The sequence below is a fragment of the Bos indicus genome, chromosome 1 (genome assembly GCF_029378745.1).
Source record: "Bos indicus isolate NIAB-ARS_2022 breed Sahiwal x Tharparkar chromosome 1, NIAB-ARS_B.indTharparkar_mat_pri_1.0, whole genome shotgun sequence".
NCBI lineage: Eukaryota > Metazoa > Chordata > Mammalia > Artiodactyla > Bovidae > Bos > Bos indicus.
Genome location: NC_091760.1, coordinates 25310775 through 25327802, shown reverse-complemented (window position 1 = coordinate 25327802; position 17028 = coordinate 25310775). Strand labels below are relative to the sequence as shown.

The 17028-nt window shown below is 37.5% G+C and overlaps 1 protein-coding gene and 1 long non-coding RNA gene across 18 annotated transcripts in view; one reads left to right on the top strand and one right to left on the bottom strand.

Moving 5' to 3' along the window:
- The window catches only part of ROBO2 (roundabout guidance receptor 2), a 1473778-nt gene that overhangs the window by 475163 nt on the left and 981587 nt on the right, over positions 1–17028 (bottom strand). The window lies entirely within an intron of this gene.
- Positions 1046–17028, top strand: part of LOC139183205 (uncharacterized) — a 33852-nt gene continuing 17869 nt past the window's right edge. Inside the window, exon 1 of the long non-coding RNA XR_011566759.1 lies at positions 1046–1473. This is a non-coding gene — a long non-coding RNA (uncharacterized lncRNA). The remainder of the gene's footprint in view (positions 1474–17028) is intronic.

Below are 17028 nucleotides of genomic sequence, written 5' to 3'. Positions count from 1 at the left end.
TATGGATGTGAGAGTTGGACTATAAAGAAAGCTGAGCACTGAAGAACTGATGCTTTTGGATTGTGGTGTTGGAGAAGACTCTTGAGAGCCCCTTGGACTGCAAGGATATCCAGCTAGTCAATCCTAAAGGAAATCAGTTCTGAATATTTATTGAAATGACTGATGCTGAAGCTGAAACTCCAAGAGTCTGGCCACCTAATATGAAGAACTGACTCACTGGAAAAGACCCTGATGCTGGGAAAGATTGAAGGCAGGAGGAGAAGGGGATGACAGAGGATGAGATGGTTGGATGGCATCACCGACTCCATGGGCTTGAGTTTGAGCAAGCTCTGTGAGTTGGTAAGGGACGGGAAGCCTGGCATGCTGCAGTCAATGGGGTCGCAAAGAGGAAGGCACGAATGAGCGACTAAAATGAACTTGCTCAGCTACAGAATAAGGACAATTTTAGTTCCTATTTCATAGCATTGCTGTTAAGGGTTGAATGAGAAAATACAGGTAAATCAATTCCAACAGTGTCTGTTTCAGCCACCACTATCAACAAATCACCACCAAACTACATTGTACAGAAGCTGTGAAGCCTCTCTCAATAAAAATTTTAACAGTAAAAGAGGAAAAAATAAATATATGTAAATAATAAAGTGGCATTTGTTTTCTTGAAAAAGACAGACAAGTTTGATTCAGTAACTTTTACACAGGAAGTATATTCAAACGCTTTGAAACTGACATTTTAATGCAGCACCATCATCGACTTCTTAGCTATATATCAATCTTATTTATACTAGTTTTCCCTCCCAAGAAGATGGGGAACCTGATTTATTTTTATAAGTGTTTTTGGGGAAAAATAGATTCTTAACCCAAGGTTTTTCACAAAGTCTCAAAATGTCATAAACAGTTTGTACTCCACAGCCAAGAACAGACTGTGATCAATCATTCCTGAGCCCTATTTGCACTAAGGATTGCTTAATCCTTTTAATCAACACAGTAAGAAAAGTAGGCGAGGTAAGTTTCTGGCAGAAAATATTCTACAAATTGCATAACCCTTCACACAGCTTGGTACCTTTACATGAAAATGCTTTGTCTTTTAGCACAAATGGAATTGAAAGCATACATTACTTGCCTTGATTCTTTAGTTATAGTAGGGCACAAGGCTTCACTGCAATGCCAAGAAAAGGAAACAGGTCTTCCTCCAACTTTCACATGACTTTATGGCATGACTGGGCATTCAGAAGTGCTGCCAACCCATTCTGTCACATTCCTATCAGTGGCTAAGAGTCTATTTTCCGGCATTCTAACAAACCCTGCGGGTGAAAGCAACTCTGCTGGGGAAGCTCTCAGTGAAAGGGAGTCTGCCAGAAATCATCCTTGCCCTAGAATCTCCTACCCTGAGGACTTCTGGTTGTTTGGTCAGGGGATTCTGAGAAGATGAGTAGTACAATTTTATTGGGCTGCTACAATCACCCAAGGAGTCACTTGGTAAGCACTAAAATAAATATTTGATAAATGCAAGAAAAAAAGAGAAGGATAAACCAAAAGAGAGGGTAAGGGAGTGGAGGGAACAAGGGAGTGGGATGGAGGGGGCAGAGACAGAGAGAGAAGGAAATTAGAGAGGGAGGGGAGGAGGGCAGAGGAACGGAAGGGAAAATGGAGGAGGGAAGGAAGGAAAGAAGGGAAGAAAGAACGAAAAAGAGGAAGGTAGAAAGAAAAGTAATAATTTGAGGGCTTTCTTACATAATGATTCCATTACTCATGCTGCCAAGGAAAATCAAATTGCCTATGAAGAATAATTTTTAAAACAGTAACGAAATTAGAAGGACAGGAAGGGAACACCGTATTTCAGAAAAAGCCCGACCCAGGGTGTTTCTGCAAGTTTTATAAAGAAGGACGACAGGACAGTCACACATTAAAAACACCAGTCACTGGTACTGTGTCATCTGTCCTAAAACATCACCAATCTGTTTTCACTCCAATCATTCAGCATTTTCCTGTTACTCTAGAAGATGGACATGGTAATCAGATGGAGCAGATTAGAATAAAGTTCCACAAGGTAGTACTGCTCTATACTGCAGAAAATGTTGTCTACACTGGTTTAAAACACGGTCAAACTCAGAGAAAAAGCCCAGCAACTAGTAATTTCACAGTTGGCCAGCTTCTCTCTGATCTGATACTTCTTTTGACTCTTTGACTTTGGATATGTACATACACCCATCTGGGCAAACAGAAATTAAAGTTACTACTTTAATCAAAATGTAGACTAAGTTGGAATCATAATAACACGCCTATTAGCTCCAAACAGCTTGTATGTACAATTTAAGTCCTAGGCATTTGTGGGTAATCAAGATGTACAAGTTTTAAATTGGTATAACTCATTAGGTCATCCATAATTTGTCACTGAAGATCAAGATACAATCTTAAGGCAAACAATATTTAAGGAAATTGACTGTTTGCAGTTATACAACATTATATTTTCATGTAGATTTCAGAATATGAATTTTTTTCATGGAAATAATGAAAATATATCATGGAAATAATGCCAGTGACTTCAAAACCAAAATCTAGAGAATAGCAAAGTGTTACTATATTTCATTATTTTCTATAAAAATAGAAATACAGCAGAAACCTTCAATGAAAATCCTAGAGAAAATATTTATTTTCCTTGTACCTTATCCCCATTCATGATTTCATAATTACTTTGTCTGTCTACTTGTTCTTACATGGTTTAGTTTTCTTTGTCTTTTTTTTTTTTCCATTTCACAGCCTGCAAGTATCACTCCAAGATGTGTACCTGTATTGTAGTTTTAGTACATTCAGAACCAGAAAATTCAGCTTTTAACCCAATCATTTTCCCCTTAAAGTCATGTTACCCAATTACCCATGATGCTTTTAAAACACAGAGCTTCCTAGTTTCTGTCCCATACTCACTACATCAGAATCTCTGGAAGTGGTTCCATGAATCTGAATTTTTATAACAAGTGTTTTGGTGATTCTTATACTCTAAAGTTTGACTATTTCTGCCCTAAACTCATCAGTCCAGTTATGGGTACAGGTATACAAAGAATACAAAAAGAAATTTTTAGGTAACAAATGCAATAGATATACATGAACTCAGTTCAAGATGAGTGTGCCAAGACATGGAGAAGCAAATACTCTTCTGAAAACGCATGCAGGTAAAATAAGGCAAACCAATCTACTGTCATGTAGAATTTAATAATGGAAAAATTGGTATATGTTTAGCTATAAAAAGTATGAGCTTCCTTGATCTAGTCAAAGTTCAGAACTCTTGTTACAAAGAACAATACAAATAACTTAAAAACAAGAAAACACATAATGTAATTATCATTTTATGCTCAAATTTCATGTTAAGCACATTTGGCTGGAATGGGGAAGGATTCTGCCCTTCCATAGTTCTACGAAAAATTCAAAGTGTTAGTCGCTCAGTCATGTCCGACTCTTTGTGACCCCATGGATTGTAGTCTGCCAGGCTTCTCTTTCCATGAGATTCTCCAGGCCAGAATACTGGAGTGAACAGCCATTCCCTTCTTCAGGGGATCTTTCCAACCTAGGGATCGAACCCAGTTCTCCCACATTGCAGGCAGATTCTTTACTATCTGAGACACCAGGGAAGCACCCCATTATTCTATAAATCTCCTTAAACAATGAATTGATGAGGTGCTACCTCACAAAAGAAGAGAAGAGAATGTGATGTTACAGAAAGGGTATAGAGTCCAGAAAGACCTGGCTTGAGCTCTAAGCTGTTCTGTCTTATGAGAGGTATAAACTTGAACAAGTTACTTAAAATCTCTATAGCTTGGTATTTTCACATTTTGCATAATAAAGATAATGCTATCTTAACCTTCACAGTTGTCATAAAAATTAAGAAAGTAATACAGCTTTTATGGGGGCTTCCTAGGTGGCACAATGGTAAAAGTCTGCCTGCCAATTTTAGGAGATGGGTTTGATCCCTGGATCAGGAGGATCCCCTGGAGAAAGACATGACAACCCCCTCCAGTATTCTTGTCTGGGAAATCCAATGGACATAGGAGCCTGGTGGGCTATAGTTCACTGGATCACAGAGAGTCAATACAACTTAGTGACTCAACAACAACACAACTCTTACAATGACCAAAACCTAGCAGGTGCTTGAGAAATTATAACTAGAATAGGAGCAATGACAAAGGCAGCAGGTATAATAATTTTATTTAAATTATCCATATTCTTTACAGAAAAGAAAAAGCTGCAAATATGCAATTAATAGATTGCCTTAAATCTATTGGTGACCTTGGTGGGGAAACGGAGTGCTTGGCCTGAAGTGTCTGGGATGGTGCCCATTCACCAGTGAGCCTGCTGTTTAAAGATAATGAGCTTAAATCATATGTGCTCTCTAGTCACTGGGATCTGAAGGGTGGCAGAATATGGAACTCCAAAATACACCACTTTCGAATAAGGATAATTGTGACCTAACGGTACTTGAAAAATAGTAGGTACAACAAGGGCTTTCTGACCTCCTCTTTTCTTCCTGAAAGCAAGAAATAAAATTGATGTGAAGGAGGCCTTCCTTATACCAAGAAGAATGAAACAATTTTACCACCAGAGAAAGGGAATGGAGGCAGAGAAAGTTCTATAAGAAAAGACCTTGTTACAGTAACTTTTACCTTGCTTTAGTTGCCCTGTATGTTTGTCTCTTTTTGTTTAACTTAATACATTATATAAGCATTTAGGGTTGCCAATTCTTTGGCCCTTTATTTTTATATGAGGGCCCCCATGTCATGTAAAAGTTATATTAAATCAATCTGTATGTTTTTCTCTTATCTGCTTTTTGTCACAAAGCCCCAGACAAGATGGCTACAGAAAAGATTTTTCTTCCCCTACATATCAAATACATCTTATTCCCTTTAAGAAAATTAAGTGGCTTTCAGGGATTTTTTATTTTAAGAACAGTTATTTTTGCTTAATCCTCAGTCTGGTAGTGATTAATAAAGAAGCTGAACTATAGTTCTGATAAAACCTTATCTTAACCTCTAGTCTGCATGTAACTGGCCCATCCTTTTCACTAGAGACAAACAGACCAATTGTAACCCAAACAACCCACAGCACAATATTAACCCCAATGTGAAAAAAATTTTAGGACCAATGAGGAAGTAATAACCAATTTAATTTTTCTTTTCTAAGTTCTATTTACTGTGTGGGTCTTTGTGGATCTGAAATTGATATAATACCATGGACAGCTATCAAAAATAATGGTATCTGGAATCTTTGAAATATTTTCCATATTTTTTCCCTTGCTGCTGCTAAGTCACTTCAGTTGTGTCCGTCTCTGTGCAATCCCATAGATGGCAGCCCACCAGGCTCCCCCGTCCTTGGGATTCTCCAGGCAAGAACACTGGAGCGGGTTGCCATTTCCTTCTCCAATGCAGGAAAGTGAAAAGTGAAAGTGAAGTTGCTTAGTCGTGTCCGACTCTTAGCGACCCCATGAACTACAGCCCACCAGGCTCCTCCATCCATGGGATTTTCCAGGCAAGAGTACTGGAGTGGGATGCCATTGCCTTCTCCAATTTTTTTTGCCCTTAGCCTACAGTAATTAACTATATATAAAAAATTACATAAGTTACACACACACATACAAATTAATTATTATTGTGTATTTCATTATAATTATATGTGTAAATAGCTTAAATAATATTATTAAAGTGAAAATGATCCACAATTATCTTCTAAAATGCAATCCTCTAAAGAGTGAATACGTGTGTAGGTTATTTTTCCTGCCATTTCTTATACATACATACACATGCAAAAGTATAGAAATTAAGTATATTTTATATAAATGAACTCATGCTCTCTTTCTACTTACTCTTTACATACATTCAAAACTATGTAATGGGATATTTCCATGTCAGTTTATAAATCTCTTCGAGTACACTATTGATATGTGATGCAAAGAGTGACTGTTACTATGAGAATAACAACAGCCTATATCACTGACGGCCTGCTGTGCAGAGATGAATTTAGCTGAGGGACAAGAGGTCAACCGTTTTGACTAAGGAATTACTGACTTTTAACCCATCATGAAAACAGCTAAATTAGCCTTTATTTATTCTTTTTTTTCTCTGAAAACCTTGTCTCTGCTCTGTGGACTTTAACCTGGACCCTACCACTTAGTGTCCAATGACTCATTTGGACACTTAATGAGTCACTTAACCTCTTTTGATGTCTCTGGCTCCCCAACTAGTGATCAGCAGGTTCTCTACCTTTCCAAGAGAGAAAGACAAAGCCCTTATGATCCAAGCTACCTTAGATTAAAACTCTAATGCATAGCAAAATAAGAAGGAAAACAATTGCATGAAAGGAAGTGTTAAGGAATGCTACCACAAGGACATGAAAGCCCAGGATGGAATCCTGCAAGAGATTATGAAATGTTCTCCCCAAAGAGGCCACACTTCACTTCATCAACCACTGAATATTACCCTTCTGGGAATCATTACTATTGATTACTGTGCCATTTATATGTATCACGCTGTATGTTAACTATCTGTTTATAAATTTGTCTCCCTAGAGTCTGGGTTCTTTGAAAGTAGGGACCACTTAAAGCTTATCAATGAGGACCAAGCACTTGAACATAAAGTATATTTTTATGAAGTACTTGTTGAAATGAATTGCCATCTTAAGAAACATTTTGGGGCCTGACCAAAGAAGGCATGTCCAATCCAAACTCTTGATCTTGGTCCTCAAAAGTGCACACAGTCAGGCCACAGTGGCCTTTCCGCCCTCCCATCTGATAATTCTAGCTCTTGTCCACTCCTCTCCAGCCACTGGGTGTTTTTCAGTTCTTAAATAAGCAAACTGCATTTTCAACTCAGGAACTTTAGGCAAGTGGCTCCCTATCCTTTATGAGATCAATCCCTCAAGTTTCAGTTCACATTCTTCCTTCTCAGCACCGTCTACCCTGACAAGGCTTCCCTGCTGTTCACTACTTTAGCATGCTGTTAATTTCTTCCCAAGTCTTATCCTAACCTTCATTTTGAAAACATTTGCTTCTTATTCAGTGTCTTCTTCAGAAGAATGTATTCTCCATGAGGGAATAGACATTAGGATCAGGATCATATGAGGCACATCCGATTTTAAGGACTTAACTCAGCTTAAGGGTAAAACAGCAACTCTCCAGATGCACAGTATATATCTTCTCTTATTGTTGTTGTTCAGTTCAGTTGCTCAGTCATGTCTAACTCTTTGAAACCTCATGGATTGCAGCACACCAGGCTTCCCTGTAAATCACCTACGCCTGGAGCTTGCTCAAACTCATGTCCATCGAGTCAGTGATGTCATCCAACCATCTCATCCTTTGTCATCCCCTTCTCCTCCTGCCTACAATCTTTCCCAGTATCAAGGTTTTTTTTCAATGTGTCAGTTCCTCGCATCAGGTGGTCAAAGTATTGGAGTTTCAGCTCCAGCATCAGTCCTTACAATGATCTCCTTTAGGATGGACTGGGTGGATCTCCTTGCAGTCCAAGGGACTCTCAGGAGTCTTCTCCAACACCAAAGTTCATAAGCATCAATTCTTCAACGTTCAGCATTGTTTATGGTCCAACTCTCACACTCATACGTGACTACTGGAAAAACCATAGCTTTGATGAGACAGACCTTTGTTGGAAAAGTAATGTCTCTGCTTTTTAATACGCTGTCTAGATTGTTCATAATTTTTCTTTCAAGGAGCAAGCATCTTTTAATTTCATGGCTGCAGTCACCATCTGCAGTGATTTTGGAGACCCCAAAAATTGTCGCTGTTTCCATTGTTTCCCCATCTATTTGCCATGAAGTGATGGGACTGGATGCCATGATCATTTTTTTTTCAATTTTGAGTATTAAGCCAACTTTTTCACTCTCCTCTTTCACTTTCATCAAGAGGCTCTTTAGTTCTTCTTCGCTTCCTGCCATAAGGTGGTGTCATCTGTGTATCAGAGGTTACTGATATTTCTCCCAGAAATCTTGATTCCAGCCTGTGCTTCATCCAGCCAGACATTTTGCATGATGTATTCTGCATATAAGTTAAATAAACAGGGTGACAATATACAGCCTTGACTTACTCCTTTCCAAATTTGCAACCAGTATGTTGTTTCATGTCTGGTTCTAACTGTTGCTTCTTGACGTGAATACATATTTCTCAAGAGGCAGGTCAGGAGGGCTGGTATTCCCATCTCTTGAAGAATTTTCCACATTTTGTTGTGATCTACATAGTCAAAGGCTTTGGCATAGACAATAAAGAGAGTGGATGATTTTCTGGAACTTTCTTGCTTTTTTGATGATCCAGCAGATGCTGGCAATTTGATCTCTGGTTCCTCTGCCTTTTCTAAATCCAGCAAACATCTGGAAGTTCAGGGTTGTTGTTTTTCTTTAGTCGCTAAGTCATGTCTGACTCTTTTGGGGCCCCAGGGACTATAGCCCACCAGTCTCCTCTGTCCATGGAATTCTCCAGGCAAGAATACTGGAGTGGTTAGCCATTTCCTTCTCCAGGGGATCTTCCCAACCCAGGGACTGAACCCGTGTCTTCTGCACTGGCAGACAGATTCTCTACCACTGAGCAACCAGAGAAGCCCATATATTATTTTTACTGCATTTGTTATTCTCTCTCAGCTGGACTCCTGATTACAAGACGTGCAAATGTTTACAGATGGCAGCCCAGAGGGAATTCTTCTTGACTGGCTTGGCAAAGGCTTAGATAGGCTGAAAATAAAGAGCTTTTATCTTATTGCTAATATACCATGAATATGTATCATTCACAGGGCTTCCCTGGTAGCTCACCTGGTAAAGAATCCTCCTACAATGCAGAAGACCCCAGTTCAATTCCTAGGTCAAGAAGATATGCTGGAGAAGGGATAGGCTATCCACTCCAGTATTCTTGGGCTTCTCTGGTGGCTCAGCTGGTAAAGAATTCACCTGCAACGTGGGAGAGCTGGGTTCAATACCTGGGTTGGGAAGATCCCCTGGAGAAAGGAAAGGCTACCCACTCCAGTATTCTGGCCTGGAAAATTCCATGGACTGTATAGTCCATGGGGTCGCAAAGAGTCAGACACGACTGAGCAAATTTCACTTTCACTTTCATACATCATTGAAGCTGAAGCTTCAATACTTTGGCCACCTGATGTGAACAGTCAACTCACTGGAAAATACCCTGATGCTGGGAAAGATTGAAGGCAGGAGGAGAAGGGGGCGACAGAGGATGAGATGGTTGGATGGCATTACTGACTCAATGGACATAAGTTTGAGCAAAATCCAGGAGATGGTGAGGGATAAGGAAGCCTGCCATGCTTCAGTCCTTGGGGTCTTAAAGAGTCAGAAACAACTTGGCAATTGAACAACAACAACAACAACAACAACAACACACCATTTCTAAATATTTAACATAACTAGGATATCACAAGATTAATTAATAGTTATGGGTTATCAAAATTTGAAAAAGTGTTCCATGGCATTGATTTCATTTATTCACTAGTTTATTCATTCAATCAACATATTTGTTGAGCACCTGCTCAGATGGTAGAGAATCTACCTGCAATGCAGTGAACCTGGGTTTGACCTCTGGGTTGGGAAGAACCCTTGGAGAAGGGAACAGCTACCCAGTACAGTATTCTTGCCTGGAGAATCCCATTAACAGTGGAGCTGCAGTCCATGGGATTGCAAAGAGTTGGACACAACTGAGTGACTAACACTTTCACTTCTGCCATGTGTCAGGCACTGTGCTAAGTAACAGGGATTCAGTTGTGAATAGGACTAAATTTTGGTCCCAATGAAGCTTGCATTCCAGTGGGGAGCTGGAAGATAAGCAAATAGACTTGGCAATGGCCACTTTCTCTGTCTTCAGAGCTAGCTTACAATGTTGCCTCTCTCTGACTCACCTTCCATAGTCACATCTCCCTCTAAGTACAGTAGGGAAAGGTTCTCAGCTAAAGGATCCATGTGGTTAGATTAGTTCCATCTAGATTATGCAAGATAATCTCCCTATCTCAAAGTCCTAATTTAATAACATTAAAATCCCTTCTGTCCTGTACGGTAACATAGTTACAAGTTTTGGGGATTAAGATATAGTTATCTTTGGCAATCCATTATTTTGCCTATCAAGCTAAAGGAAGCTAAATAAATTGCTCTTCATCTTCCTTTGCATTTGGAAGTCTGGCTGTTTGATTTACTCTCACTCCATTTCTAAAAGCAGAAATATAGAGGTCAGCAGGTTTCGTATCAATTTCCCTTTTTCCAACCATTTTCCGACCACCCTCCACTTGTCTTCACTGGAAACAACAGACACCATAATGAAATCTGTATTTTAAAGAACATAGTAATTCAACCAGTCTCTTTTTTGTTCATGTGTGATGCTTAATAACCAGATGATTTTTAGCACTGTGTCATACAGACCAGTTAAGATGAACGTAAGACTGAATATTCAACACAAGGTAGATAAAGTGAAGTCATCTACTCCTCAGTAATGAAGCTTTTCACGTAAGTTCAGCCAACACTGAAAGCAGTTGATCACTGCATATATTGCTCTCATTAAAACTTGCAAACATGAAGGGTGTGAAATTTCAGCTTGGGTGCTTAGAGGGAATAAGATTTCAAAATGGGATTGATGACCTTCCTCCAGAGAAATCACATGGAAGCAGTCCTGTCCAGTACAGGTATCACTTCATGATACCATAGAATATTTTAGGAAATAGCCAATGGCTTCATGTATGAGAACACTGTAATTGTTTGAACAGCTGGAGGTTTTGCTTTATTCATTTTACTTTTCCTTTTTCCTCTCTTTCCCCACTTCTGTTTTATTCTTTATAACAAGGGATTACATTAGGTCTTTTTTCTTTTTAATTAAGCCAATATTTTCCAAAATTTGCCCTTTCTTTTCTTATTCAATTTATATAGTTGACTTAGTAGATGTTATATTTTCCAGTGAATAAATCCAGTCATTTAAATTTATTTCCTACTTGCTCCTGAATTTGCTTAATCAAGTACATGCAGGAAATAAAGAACATATTTTTCTGTTTCCCTGAGGCACACAAGTTTGCTTAACCATTATTGCTTGGATTTCTCATTATGACTTAACAAACAATTTGTATCAAGAGAAATTAAAATTTAAAAAATTAAGGTCAGATGAATACATACACATATATTAAAATAAAATGTAAAATATGTATGTGTATATATTCTTGAACAACCACAATGTATTTAAATATATTCTGATAAAATACAAAGCCAATTTATTAGGTAAAAAATAAAAATATAAAAGGGCCAAATTTTTGAATTCTGCAAGGAGAAAACGACATGCTCTCAAATTTTGCTAATTTAGTAAAATAAACATTAACATCCTTCTCAAATGATCTATTGTAAACTTATAAGAACACAAGACTAATTAGCAATTCCCAAAGGATTTGGGTTTGCGGCGTCTGATTCTTTATAAAGAAGTGCCAAATTTTGCAGATAAAATATGATTTTTCAAAGTTACATATTTAATGAAATAATCAAGTAAGATAGTATTAGATTAATTCACATACATTTGTACTACAAGGTACAACAGCTAAGATTACACAAGATGCTTTCAAATGGAATTCTCACATTCCCCTACAAACCAAGCAGAGCCCTGCACCACCTGTCTGCTGCTCCCTATTAGCTCGCTACTACTACTCTGCAGCAAGGTGCCAGGGAAGGATCTAAATATATTTGATTAGTTTCAGGCCTTCATTTTTAGCGAGTCATCACCCTCTTAACAGCAGATGATGCCCCCTAGTTCGAATCAATGTGAGTGGCCCCGGTTACAATGGGCTAGATTAATGATGAAAAATGTGTCGTCAGCTTAGAGGTCCTTGGACATTTATCACCCAATGGGTCTGCCAATTGGTGGGCTGCCCCTGGCTCATCAGCCCAATACTTTCCCAGCCTTAAAGAGATAGTGTTCTTTTCAGATTAATTTAATGAGCCCTGGAAGGTGGAGAAAGGGACATGGAAGACAGTTAACTTGACAGTTAACTTGACAGATTTAGGTTCTATACGATTCAGTACTTCTATAACAAGTGTGCTTCCTTTTGAAATTTGCAAGGCAAGTATTTGCAGTTATTAACAGCTGTATCTGGAAATCTATAATTGTTGATGTTTCATTCTAAATTTTTTCTTATAAAACAAACCTAGAAAATGTTATTAATATAGAAATGACAGATTATAAATGTTTGGTGTTAACTATAATATTTCTAGGAAACTTAAATGCTTGATTAATTTTCAAAATGAAGTGAATATGACCTTTAAACAGCTTTATCTTATCTATTCCTTTTTCCTTGAGTTCATTTATTTTTTTACTCTCAGCCTAGAACTTTTTTTTTTTTACCTTGATCCTCACTGTATTTACTTTCACTTAAAAGACAGAAAAAACCTGTAAGGAAGCCACTTAAGTTTCCCTCATAAAAAAGTTTACATTCACTCTGTATCCACAAATGCTTACTCAACATTTCATTGATTAAGTTCCTGTCCTTCTCTAGCTCACTAAGGTAATGGACATGTGGAAATTGATACAAGAAATTAATCTAGGTTTTGTAAACAAGTCAAATATTTGCCAAATATATTTGGCAAAATTAGCAAGGTGCCAAAATTAGCAAAGATGCCAAGTATAATCTGTATTGTCTCATGTTTATTTGAATTTAATAAAATTGAAAAATATTCATTACTGAAAGGAAATACATTTATATCATCAATCAAGATTTAGGGAGGGGAAGACGATGACGGATTTTAATGTCATTGTTAACATGGAAAATCCTAATAGCACTGCCCCTTCATTCTGAAATTCTTTCTTACAAAAGGCATCCAATGTTCAATTTGAATAAATTATGATGATTGTTATGAAATATGACTTCCTGATATAAATCAAGCATTACAAATCAAGCTTTACACTGTAATTAGTTCGTCATCCATTGCCATGTTTGTAATAACCCAATAATGCATTGACTTTTTCAAGTTTGGTCTGAAGGACAAAAATTTGTCATTTAATGGAAAGTTCTAAGTAACAAAGCAATTCAATGTACTAAAAGTTAATAATAGCAGGTAACCTAATGTTGATTTCAGAAAACTGGGGAATAGTTTTTTCAGATTAGTAAAAGAGATTTGTAAACATAATTTACCCTATGAACATTCAGTCTTGGCAATTAACAAATTCTCAGGAAATGCATACTGAGTTGAATGAATTAGCCCAATTTTCAGCAGTTAGTAAAAGAAATTTAAACATAAACCTATTGCATTCAATCAAAACATGTTAATATATGAAGGGTCTCAAGTTTGGAATGACCAGAAGATAGGTCAGAACTTAAGCAACATCCTGAAAAACGAGTCACTACAGGTAATAACCACATTAAGTTCGCCACAAGGGAACTTACATGAAGAATAGGTAGACCAAGGACATAGGACAAAAAGATGTTAGCAGTGAATAAGGCCACTGACATGAAGAGAACTTAAATGGAAAGTTCCCCAGAGAATCTGGAGGGAGGTTGTAAAGTGATGAATTAAGCTGCCACTGACCTGACTATCAACTAGAACTAGCTTTAACATTCGGAAATTTTGGGGAGCTAGATATGAAATAATAAAAATATTTAAATCAGTATTTCATGCCCATTGCTGTTTGGTATTAGCCAAGTTAGTCTTTGCTTTATTTGTTTTTGCCTTTGACAGCTGTTTGGGAACAAAAAAAAACAAAACAAAGAACTCATTTGCATCTGAAAATGTAGGTTCCCAATTTCTACATTAGAAAACAGACATATATACATGGGTCAAATAAATAACTTCTAGCTATAACTCATGGAGAAGGCAATGGCACCCCACTCCAGTACTCTTGCCTGGAAAATCCCATGGACGGAGGAGACTGGTAGGCTGCAGTCCATGGGGTCGCTAAGAGTCGGACATGACTGAGCAACTTCACTTTCACTTTTCACTTTCATGCACTGGAGAAGGAAATGGCAACCCACTCCAGTGTTCTTGCTGGGAGAATCCCAGGGACGGCGGAGCCTGGTGGGCTGCCGTCTATAGGGTCGCACAGAGTCGGACACGACTGAAGCAACTTAGCAGCAGCAGCAGCAGCAGCTATAACTCAATAACCAGAACATCAAATAAAGAGAATGCTTCACTTTGATTCTTTAAAATTTCCACTTCTAGGTATTTTCACAAATTTTAGAAGATATATCAGGTTTTGTGTCATTTAAAACAAGAACTTTTTCAAAGAAGCAGTCCCTACCAGGGTAATGATATAATTTTGTTCACCCTTGCTGATTAGGTCATGACCTGTCCTCACCTTCTATTACTCGAAAGTCATGGCTCTATATGCAAATAAGGAAATTTCTCCATAAAACTATTTCGTTGACTTAAATATATGAAGATTCCAGAGGTCCATACATTTATCAAAAATTCTCTCCCTGTCATCTCAGTAAACCCTCATGCCAAGAAGAATCCTCTCCGTGAAAATTTCTAATAGAATAAACATAGGACTTTTCCCTGGAAACTGACATCTCTGAATTCATGGTAATCATAACATCACAAATTTTATTCTGAGAGCCATTTTCACTCGTTCTTACATTGATTATTCTACCAGATTGAACATCAAACTAGGGGCTTCCCTGGTGGTCCAGTGGTAAATAATCCATCTGATAATGCAGGAGACATGGGTTCAATTCCTGATCCAGGAAGATCCCACAGGCTGGGGAGCAACTAAGCCCGTGAGCTACAACTATTGAGCCTGTACTCTAAGCTCAGAGCTGCAAATACTGAGCCCACATGCCGTAAATACTGAAAGTCCAGCACCCTAGAGCCCATGCTCTCCAACAAGCGAAGCCAAGACAATGAAGAGTCCGTGCACCCCAACTAGAGAGTAGCCCCCACACGCCTCAAAGCAGCAAATGAAGACCTAGCACAGTCACAATAAATACAAATAAATATGTTTTTAAAAAAAGAAAATCAAACTATACCCAAACAACGTGGGCCTTTTAATGTCGGTATGTCACTTACAGACCAAACAACTCTATATTGTGGAATTATATTCTAATATTTGTAAAGCAGAGTAAGTGTCAAAACGGAAGTGTGCTCTGTTGTCAAAAAGAGAAAGAACTCTCAAATTTAATGAGAAACAGTTTAGAGCACCTTACTTGTTATAGCAAAAAATACTCATTAAGATAAAATAACCTCTCTGAGGGTGTATTGGCATTTAAATTTTACTTCTGAACTATCTTGTTCAAAAATAAGAAATAAAATGATGAGCCCAAATGATACATTTTTATATGCATCAAAAACTACATATCCAACTTTTCAAAATAATACTACTTATTTTTTCCAATTCATAGTTTACCCCTCTATTTAGATATTACACTTATTCACACAATTTCTTCCCCAAACAGAATCACATTCACTTTATGACCATGCTGTGTAGTATCTACAATCATCTAACATTTAAAGGAAAAGCGCTATTTATAATGTTTAGCTTGCTTGCCAGTATATTTTACAAGTCTTTGACATGTCAATGTGAAAATTTTATAGATATACAATAAAGTTCCATTGTAAGGATTTTCAAATAAACTAAGATGCATTTTGTGTTTGTCTAAAAGGCTCAGTAATGAAGCCCTGGGGACTTGTTTATGCATAGTGTTTTCCCAGCAGGAGAACCAATATTGGTCAGTTCTTTCGTCCTCAGAGGCTTTTCTCACTAAATGGAACAGCATTAGCTTTGTTCTTTACGTCTAATTAACAACCAAATCATAAATTGTAGGCTTTGTCCAATTGAATTAAGCTTTCAGCATTATGTGTGTTTAAAAAAAAAATCTTACTGCCTTGAATTTTATTAGGTAAAAAGAAAAAGCTAGGGCAAAATGGTAAATAGGAAAAGCAAGATAGTGTACAAGTTTAATGCATTAGCCTCTTATCCCCAGAGATCATGGTTCCTATCTGTCTTAGGTCACATTTTAAAAGAGTTGAATGATCTAGAGAAATCCCTCATGAGTATTTAGCCCTATCACTGAGTCTCTGAACAATTAAGACTCTCTGCTCAATTTATGGCTCTCTATTGGACAAGCTGGTAGCACAACAGGTCAAAAATTAAGGTGCTGACACTAATTCTTTTCTCAGTATACTTACATTGCCTATTAGGGTTATCTCAGGACTAAGTGAAATAATATACTCAAAGTACAATATTTGTAACTCTGTAAGTCATATTAATATATGGTCCCTCATATTACAGTACTTTCTATTTACTTTTTTTTTTACTTTCTATTACTATAACTGACCATAAGAACTTAGACAAATATCCCAAAAATATCCCAAATGTATAATGTATTTATTTAGCCTAAAAGAAAATCCTGTATATGAAAGTAAAGTTGATCATTTATTTTTATCTTCCTAAACAAAAGTTAGGAAGTGTTTTTCTTTTTTTTTTTTTTTTGCTTATAATGTTTGATATTATCAGGGCCTTCCTGGTAGCTCAGTGGTAAAGAACCAGTCTACCAGTACAGGAGACAAAAGAGAAGGGGGTTCAATCTCTGGGTCAGGAAGATCCCCTGAAAGGGCATGACAACCCACTCCAGTATTCTTGCCTAGAGAATCCTATGGACAGAAGAGCCTGGCAGGCTAATGTCCATGGGGTCACAGGGCCGGACATCACTGAAGTGACTGAGCATGCATACACGTTTGATGTATCTCCAGGAGTATCTCTACAAAACATAATTCCAAAATACCAACACTTGTTGAGTTTCACATGGATGTTTCTTGCCAGCAGGGCCATTCACCTTAGCATTTTTGTACATAAATTATATAAAGCATTTTGTACATAAATTTTGTATATAAATTTTATAAAGAATAGAGACCTTACCATTTCAAAAGTTCCTTTAAGTTACATCAGTATAATAATTTTATGTGGAGACTTCACATTCCTTATAGTCTAAGAGCCTAACCACTGAATAAGACTAATAAAACTCTTCTGAAAAACAAGACTAGAACAGCAGAAACAAATTCTTTGAAACCATGTTCTTTTTAAAAAGG